Here is an 8,654-nt window from a genome sequence, read left to right as displayed (position 1 = left end):
ATTAGTATCCAATCATTGGTGTTTTGACATGTGTGTGTTTGTGTGTGTGTGAGTGAGTGAGAAGATCAATCTCACCTCTACAGTTGAAAAAGTCATTTCTTCATGTGATTTTGCACTTCTTTCAAGTAAAGAATGATGGGATTCCTTCATTATATCAAGTTTTTCCTTTAGACTGCTAACTTCAGCATCTATCCTGAGAGCAGAAAACAAGACACACAAAACAGTGGACAAAAAGAATTAAAATTTCAACCTTAACAATTGTGCAATAATAAATAACACAGAAGCAACTATGATTTGGAACCATCAAGCTAGATTCGAATCCAATAGGTAAAGCATGTAGATGATGACTTGATAGTCTAATCATATACCGCAAACTTATAGGATATGGAATATCTATTGGCCAAGAAATCAACTAATTTACAAGGTTTCCTCAAAACCTTGCTTTACCAGGTAAGAGTGCTGAAAGGTATTCTGGAGGCAAACAAAAGAAAACAAACCCTCCACACACAACATACACAGTAGATTTAGTACACAATATCTGTGACTAGTTGTAACAGAGCCAAGTACTAGCCCATAAAAGGTTAATCAAGCAACAGTCACTTTGATAAAAAAATTTACTATTGCATATAAAATCAAAGTTCCCTCTCATCAAGGTTTAAACATGTAGCTATAAAACAATGTTATTTAACCACACATGAGACAACAAAGTTCAGTGACAACTGCTGATTATCAGAACTGAAGCATGCAGCAGTTATTTTGATCCATAATATCTACAATTGCAAATAAAAACAACCAGCAGACTAATTGTAACCCTCAAATTTCAACTATAAAAAATAAAAATCCTTGACCACCTTTCATGATTAGCATTTATTTTCAATCCTGAAACTCTTGAGCATATTGGAGCAATTCTTCTCGCTTTGCCTGAAAAGAGGAAATCAAAGGAAGAGATAAAAGGAGAGAGCAGCTGGATCACATAAACTCTAACAAATCCAGTTGTAACATCTTTGTAAAATGTAAACAACAGCAATGCTTTTATGTGAAGTGCACCATATTGCTTACTAGGAAAGTGCGGCAATATTTTAGTATTACTGTCAAATAAGTAAATGACTAGTACTAATAAATCAAATAGATCAATGGGCAGATTAGGATCCAAAGTAAAATAATCTTTTTACATAAAGAGAGAAAAATTGAATGTTAGCCAATAAGAAGCAGTGTGTGTCTGTCAGCAATGATGATAAATTTATAAAACTTTTTCGAAACTCCTAGCAAAGAACTTCTATAATGGTGTGTTCTTTATATAGGAATTCATGATGGGATTTTAATTCTTGTTAATTCATGAAATTTGGTTGTTTATTTAATAAAATAGTTACAAATTGTAATTCCCATGAACATCTCAATTCCCATGAAGCACAGGAATTATGAATCCTATCTTATCAGTAAGAAATGCCAATTCTCGTATATCTTGTATTTCTGAGAATTGCCTACATTACACTAAAATTCAAATTTTGACTGTTTTTTTTTTTTTTTTTTTTTTTAAACTTACTACATAGAGTTAATTTTAGAAAATAAAATAATTATTTTTCATCCAAATAAGATATTTATCAATGTTCAAGAGTATTTTTTTCATTTAAAATTTATCCATAATGTTCAAATTATTAATTATTTTCTTCCTAAATGAGTTTGTATAAGACAATTTTAAACAGATAAAATTTATATATATAGTTTGTATAATTGTAATGTTTTTAATAATGTTTGTCTAAAATATGGTTAAAATCAAATTCTAAGTATATCCAAACAGAAAGGCCAACTTTTGGAAATTCTAATTCTTCTGAGTTTAAACACCCAAGAATCTATAGTTTTCATGATTTAAAATTCTCAGCAACAGAAAGTCTCTAATCAAATTGTGATAACAAGTTCATGTGTCCATTCCTCATGATACTCAAGGGCATAATGCTTATATTAAACATGTGCACATTAATGCAATAAGCATGCATATCATGTCATTACCAGTACTTCATCTTGGTATCCTGAGAATGCTTTTGCCAAATCACATACACTGCTGATTATAGCATTATTAACTTCCTTTCCTCCGGTAAGACAGAGCCTGTATGAAACATACCACAAGGAAGTTTAATGGAAATCAAATAATATTAGGCAGAAATATGCACTGATCATCTTCTTTTTTCAATATACCAAATATATGATTCCAAGCAAATAGAATAGGCCGAAGAAGCTGTTACTAGGGATTAAAAGAAAATTGAAATAGAGACAAATCACCCATATATCTCCAAAAGTAGTGGAACTTCTTCCTCATTTGGTGCTTCAAGAATCTGATTCATAAAAAAGAGTTAACCTGCGGTTAAACTCCATGGATCAGCAAATACAAAGATCAGAAATAGCGTTAAGAATGGCACTAAGGAATGAAGGTTAGAAATAGCGTTAAGAATGGCACTAAGGAATGAAGGTTATAAGTATCGCAATGCCAATCTTTTATCTCTTTTTTTTAATAACACATGCACTCGGTGGGTCTTGAATGCACAACCTACCCTCTACCCAGGTATTTCAAGGTAAAGATGTGCCATTTGAGCTAGAACTTATAGGCAGCAATATCAGAACTTTCTAAAAGATAAAATATGAAAAATAAAAAATGTCAGGTAGTAAGATTTTATATTCCTAAACAAAAAATAAAAATGAAAAGTTCCTGAATATTTACAATACTTCCTAGCAAATCACAACTGTTGCTATATCATTAATACAAGGTCCATTCGATACAGCAAAGAACATCCAAATTCAAGATGACCTTGAAAATATAGGATACAATCATAGTATCATACACTATAAATGTGTTTAGTAAACTAAATTGAGTACCTTGCACATTCCATAATACGCAAGGGCATAGCCCATCCCTGTAGTGGATAACAGATTTGATACATAGTAGGCCCTTCTAACCATTGGTTCCAGGATGACAACCATAGACTGAATCCCAATCCGAGCAAGATCATCAAAAATAAACCCCTCCTTCAACCAGCAGCCATTTGTTTCAATCTAATTTAAGCTTCTAATCCAAACTACAGCCTCAAACCTTACCCTTCCTCCTTGACCCAAGAGAGATAGATAGGTACTATTAAAGAAATGCATGATCCTCTCTTATCAATACTTGTCTACTGGTAGCCAATTTAAAGCTTTAAAGACTAAATCACTATGTTAGGTTCTAAAGTTTAGGATTTTATGTATTTAGAACTCTAATGTGTATTGTTGGCAAACCATGATCAAAACAATGTGTTTAGAAGTGTTTAAAGCTAGCTCAAAGTTGTATGTCAATGTAAAGTTGGAATCGAGTTTAAAGCAGGAAGCACTGTGGCTTTCGGCCTGGCTCGATCAATCGAAGCTTAGGCTCGACCAATCGAAGCTCGGGCAGCTTGCTTTTCTGCATATTTGTCCAACTCAGCCCTATTTGTTTTAAAACGTTTTTAGGGTTTCTTATTTGTCCTAAGTATAAAAGGCAAACCCTAGCCACGTTTTAGTGTTGCTTATATTTGTGGCTTGTGTAAATCTCTTGTGAGATCTAGAGGAGCTTTCCTTTACACAAACTTAGGGTTTTCAAGGAGGAGATAATTTCTACACCTTGATGATCAATTCAATTGCTGCCATTAAAGTTTAAAGAATACACAAGCGGGTGTACTTGTAGCTGGTGGGAATCCAAGAAAGAAGGAGTCCGTGGATTCGGAGCGTACATGTTGTCGTGTCAATAAGTTCTACTGGTTGGTAGTAATAAGAAGTCGAGCGTGGGGGCTTGTAAGTCTTATTGTATGAACTTAGATTCTTTCAAGATAATGGATTCAGGTTTACCTTGAGGATAGCTAGGTCAAATCCTCCCCAGGTTTTTACCGGTTTGGTTTCCTGGGTGATCATATCTTGTATTATTTATTTTCCACTGCTTTGCATGATATGATTATTTGATTGTGATAACCTAGACTTGTAATTTGGACTAAGTAATCACTTGGCTAATTACCTAGGTTAATCTAATTGTTGTTTTAAGGGGTCTAAAAACTGACAAGTGGTATTAGAGCGGGTAGCTCTTTTGTTTTAGATCTTTTGATCTAAGAGCTGATCCTTGACCATGGATAATTTGAAGTGTCTTTCTGATCATGTTTCTGCTCATGCTTCTGTTGATTTTATTGATGCCTGTGAAACTCTTCATAAGGAATTATTGAAATCTATGAAAATTGCTAAGAAATTCAAGGAAGAGTTAAATTGGTTAATTTTGAAAAAGAGGAATTGGTTGTTAGATTAGATGAATCTAATAAAAAGAATGAATTTTTGAGAAATCAAATTTCCTCTCAAGATGAGAAGATGAAAAGCTTGGAACAAGAGTTAGTTGAATCTAGGACCAAAATTGAAAATTTGACTAGTACTAAGCTTGCTGTTGATAACAGAAGTGTTTCTGTTTCTCTTAAGCCTAAAACTAAGAAAGTTTATATCCCTCCTTTCAAGAGGAATAATAAAGAAAAGGCTTATTTTGCTAGGTTAGACAAAGGTAAAAGTTCTGATGTTAACGCTGAAATTTCTAAACCTATGTCTAAATCTACTGTTAGAAAGCATAATAAATCTGTTTTTGTGCCTACTTGTCACCTTTGTGGTGTTGTTGGTCATATTAGACCAAATTGTTCTTTGTTGAGGCAAGAACCAAAGCCTGTGACCGGAAACCCCACTAGGAATACTGATGTTCCTAAATTTGTTCCTGTCTGCCATTTTTGTGGTGCCCGTGGTCACATTCATCCTAATTGTCATAAACTGAAATTTAAGCATTCTATGTTTCAGTCTAGGATTTGTGATGATATTTCTCCTGCCATAAGTCCATATAAATTGTTTCATATTCTTTTGAAAAATTTGAGTTTGTTGGCTTGTGAAAGGAATTTGCAGGATTTTAGTCTTTCTCAGAAGATTGGTGTAATTCCTCATATACACTCTGCTTCACATGGATTTTCACCTACAAAGCCGAAGACTCGTGCTATATGGGTGAGAAAGGATTCTCCAAGGTGAGTGTTGTTAACTTGTCCTTGATTTGATTCTTTCAATTGTTTAAGGACATGTTTTGTTTTTGTTTTTGGTTGTTTTGTTTTTTTAAAGTTTTTTTTAATAAAAAAAAATCCAAAAACATTGAAAAATTATCAAAAAGACAAAAATATTTTATTTTGAGTCTTGTTTTTTTCTTGAGGATTACATGAATTATGATATCTCTCTCTTGATTTAGAACATGCTTGACATTGTGGAGAAACTTGAATAGTATGTGTTAAATAAGTACTAAGCTATTTCTGATTTTGTGTGAGTATGTACTAGTTTGTACATGTACTCATGGGTTAATTAAGAAATTGATATTTCTTGTTTGTGTACCCTCTATAGCTTAGTTAAGCACTGTCATGCATTGCATTTGCATTGTTCATTTAGCATAATGTGTGCTTTTTGTTTTTGGTCATAAATTTTTTAAAACCAAAAAGATTTTTGTGTTTTTCACATCTTGGATTTATAATCAAGGATTGACCATATTATCTTTACATAACAAGTTTATGTACCTTGTTTAGTTTTGATGAGCTTACTTATTGCACTTTACTAGTTGAAGTTTTGTAGTGCATGTTGTGTGGAAAAGATGTTTATGGTTTTGATCACTTTGTTTTGATCTTGAAGTCACATGTCTTTGACTGTCAGACTTGAACCTTTAGAGAAAGGCATAAATAACTATCTCACCACTGTTCACTAGCCAATCATGAACACCTTAGTGCATATCGTAAGATTTTGTGCTCGAGAAAGTGTAGCACATGCATAAAAAGAATATAAGGTGTAGCCTCGGTTTAATTGCTTAATGCTTAAAATTGGTATGTACTATTAGGCTTGATGCCAAATCACATAATTAAAATTGGTGTGTATATTATGAGGCATAAATACAAGAAACTTAAATGATTGCAAGCTTATGATCTAGGAGATGTGGGAGTTATATGATGTAACTCTTTAGGTGATAGTCTCTTTTAAATTCTGTGATAAATTTTGTAGACTTTGTGATTGATTGCTATTCACATATCACCTCACATGTATCTCAAGCTTTTGCTAGTTGCACACACTACACAAGTTACTCTTTGCTAAACTTGGTACATTATATTGTGTATGATCTTGTTTTGGCCATCCAAGATTGAAAATTCCTTGATTTTGATGCAAAATATGTTTAAAGTTTGAGATTTAAGGACAAATTGATTGAAAAACTTGTTTTTGGAAAATCTGGGTTGAATTCAAGTGTATGTTTTTGAAAAACTTTTAATCTCATACTCATGCATTTCATTCATGAAATATTGTGCTTTGAGGAGTTTCTACATTAAATTGTTCTGTTTTTCAAAAAGTTGATTTTTCCATGCATCATTTATGTTTAGGATTCACATGTATTGCATTGATTTTTTTTATCCATCTTGCAGTTTTGCGGTCATATCTCTCATTGTTTTCACACATGACATGCATACACTTTGCTAAATTGGGTACTCAACCTGATTTAAAAATTGATTGATTAATTTTTGAGTTATGTACTTTCTAGTATATGCTATTTTTATGTGTGAATTGTAGAAATTTTTTTTCTTAAGAGATATAATGGATAATCAATGTGTAAATATTTTCTCTACTCATGCAACTATTTATGGGTCACACAGCGCCATATTTGCATTTTATTGAAAGAGAGAATATTTTTTCTTCATGTGTATCCTCAACTTAGTTTTTTTTTAAAACTTGGTTTGTGTCTTTTTATTTATCCCCACCCTTTTTATTTTTCCACAAAACTTTTTTCCCAAACACTTGTTTTGTGTTTCCTATTTTTATAGGAGGAGAAGCTTGTTTTTAACCCTTGTTGTTCATAGGGGGAGTTGTTGCTCTTCATAGGGGGAGTTGTCTCTATTTCTTATAGAGTTGAATTGTTTTGTGTTCCCTTCTTTCTCTATTTTCTCTTACTCTGTTGCGTATGTTTTTTGTCAGCTCTTTGTTTGAGTTGTCTTTGTCAATGCGTGACAAAAAGGAGGAGAGATTTAGATGAAATGCGTGGAAAATACAAGAATGTTCTGTTTAGGGGGAGTTAACATTGAGTTAACATTGTTTTTGATGTATCTAATTTAGGGGGAGAGTTAGATTGCATATTTGTTGATTTACTGTTTTTGTTTTTTTGTCACACATGCGGTTATGCATTTTGTTTAGTGTTTCAGGAAATATACAGGTTGATTCAATTGAGCTGCTGTCTACACTTGCAACTGATGGATAATAGTTAGGATTGAATTTGGTTTATGAGCATTGTTTTGTAAAGGGCTTTTCATTTTGTAAACTCTGAGCTTCTAAGTTGTGTTTTGTCACAGATTGCCAAAGGGGGAGTTTGTTGGGTTCTAAAGTTTAGGATTTTATGTATTTAGAACTCTAATGTGTATTGTTGGCAAATCATGATCAAAACAATGTGTTTAGAAGTGTTTAAAGCTAGCTCAAAGTTGTATGTCAATGTAAAGTTGGAATCGAGTTTAAAGCAGGAAGCATTGTGACTTTCGGCCTGGCTTGATCGATCGAAGCTTAGGTTCGACCGATCGAAGCTCGTGCAGATTGCTTTTCTGCAGATTCGTCCAACTCAGCCCTATTTGTTTTAAAACGTTTTCAGGGTTTCTTATTTGTCCTAAGTATAAAAGGCAAACCCTAGCCACGTTTTAGTGTTGCTCATATTTGCGGTTTGTGTAAATCTCTTGTGAGATCTAGAGGAGCTTTCCTTTACACAAACTTAGGGTTTTCAAGGAGGAGATAATTTCTACACCTTGATGATCAATTCAGTTGCTGCTATTAAAGTTTAAAGAATACACAAGCGGGTGTGCTTGTAGCTGGTGGGAATCCAAGAAAGAAGGAGTTCGTGGATTCGGAGCTTGCACGTGGTCGTGTCAGTAAGTTCTACTGGTTGGTAACAATAAGAAGTCGAGCGTGGGGGCTTGTAAGTCTTATTGTATGAACTTCGATTCTTTCAAGATAGTGGATTCAGGTTTACCTTGAGGATAGCTAGGTCAAATCCTCCCCAGGTTTTTACCGGTTTGGTTTCCTGGGTGATCATATCTTGTGTTATTTATTTTCCGCTGCTTTGCATGATATGATTATTTGATTGTGATAACCTAGACTTGTAATTTGGACTAAGTAATCACTTGGCTAATTACCTAGGTTAATCTAATTGTTGTTTTAAGGGGTCTAAAAACTGACACACTAAAACTTGGAAACTGTGCTTGGTCATAAAATCTACAAGTTTCTAAGACATGTACAGTACAAAGTACACAAATAATGGCAAATAAAAAAATTAAAAAACTGGACCAACCTATCTTAGCCAATGACATAGCAGTACACAACAAAAATAAGAATGAAAAATCAGCTTAAGATGGTGTACAACAACGAAAATGGAAAATAATAGATATTCACCTTTATTATTTTTGTATATGGATGGTTACCAGTAGCACGATGACATTCTTCAATTATCATTAAGCATACTGCTTCTGGACTCAAGAATGTCTTTCTTAAGACATCCAAAAATATTTGGGGTGTCATGACTAGTACCTACAAGATAACATAAATAATTTGCATTAACATAACACTAGCAAAGGTAACTTGTG

The sequence above is a fragment of the Quercus lobata genome, chromosome 10 (assembly GCF_001633185.2).
Source record: "Quercus lobata isolate SW786 chromosome 10, ValleyOak3.0 Primary Assembly, whole genome shotgun sequence".
Lineage (NCBI taxonomy): Eukaryota > Viridiplantae > Streptophyta > Magnoliopsida > Fagales > Fagaceae > Quercus > Quercus lobata.
This window is presented reverse-complemented; position numbering follows the sequence as displayed.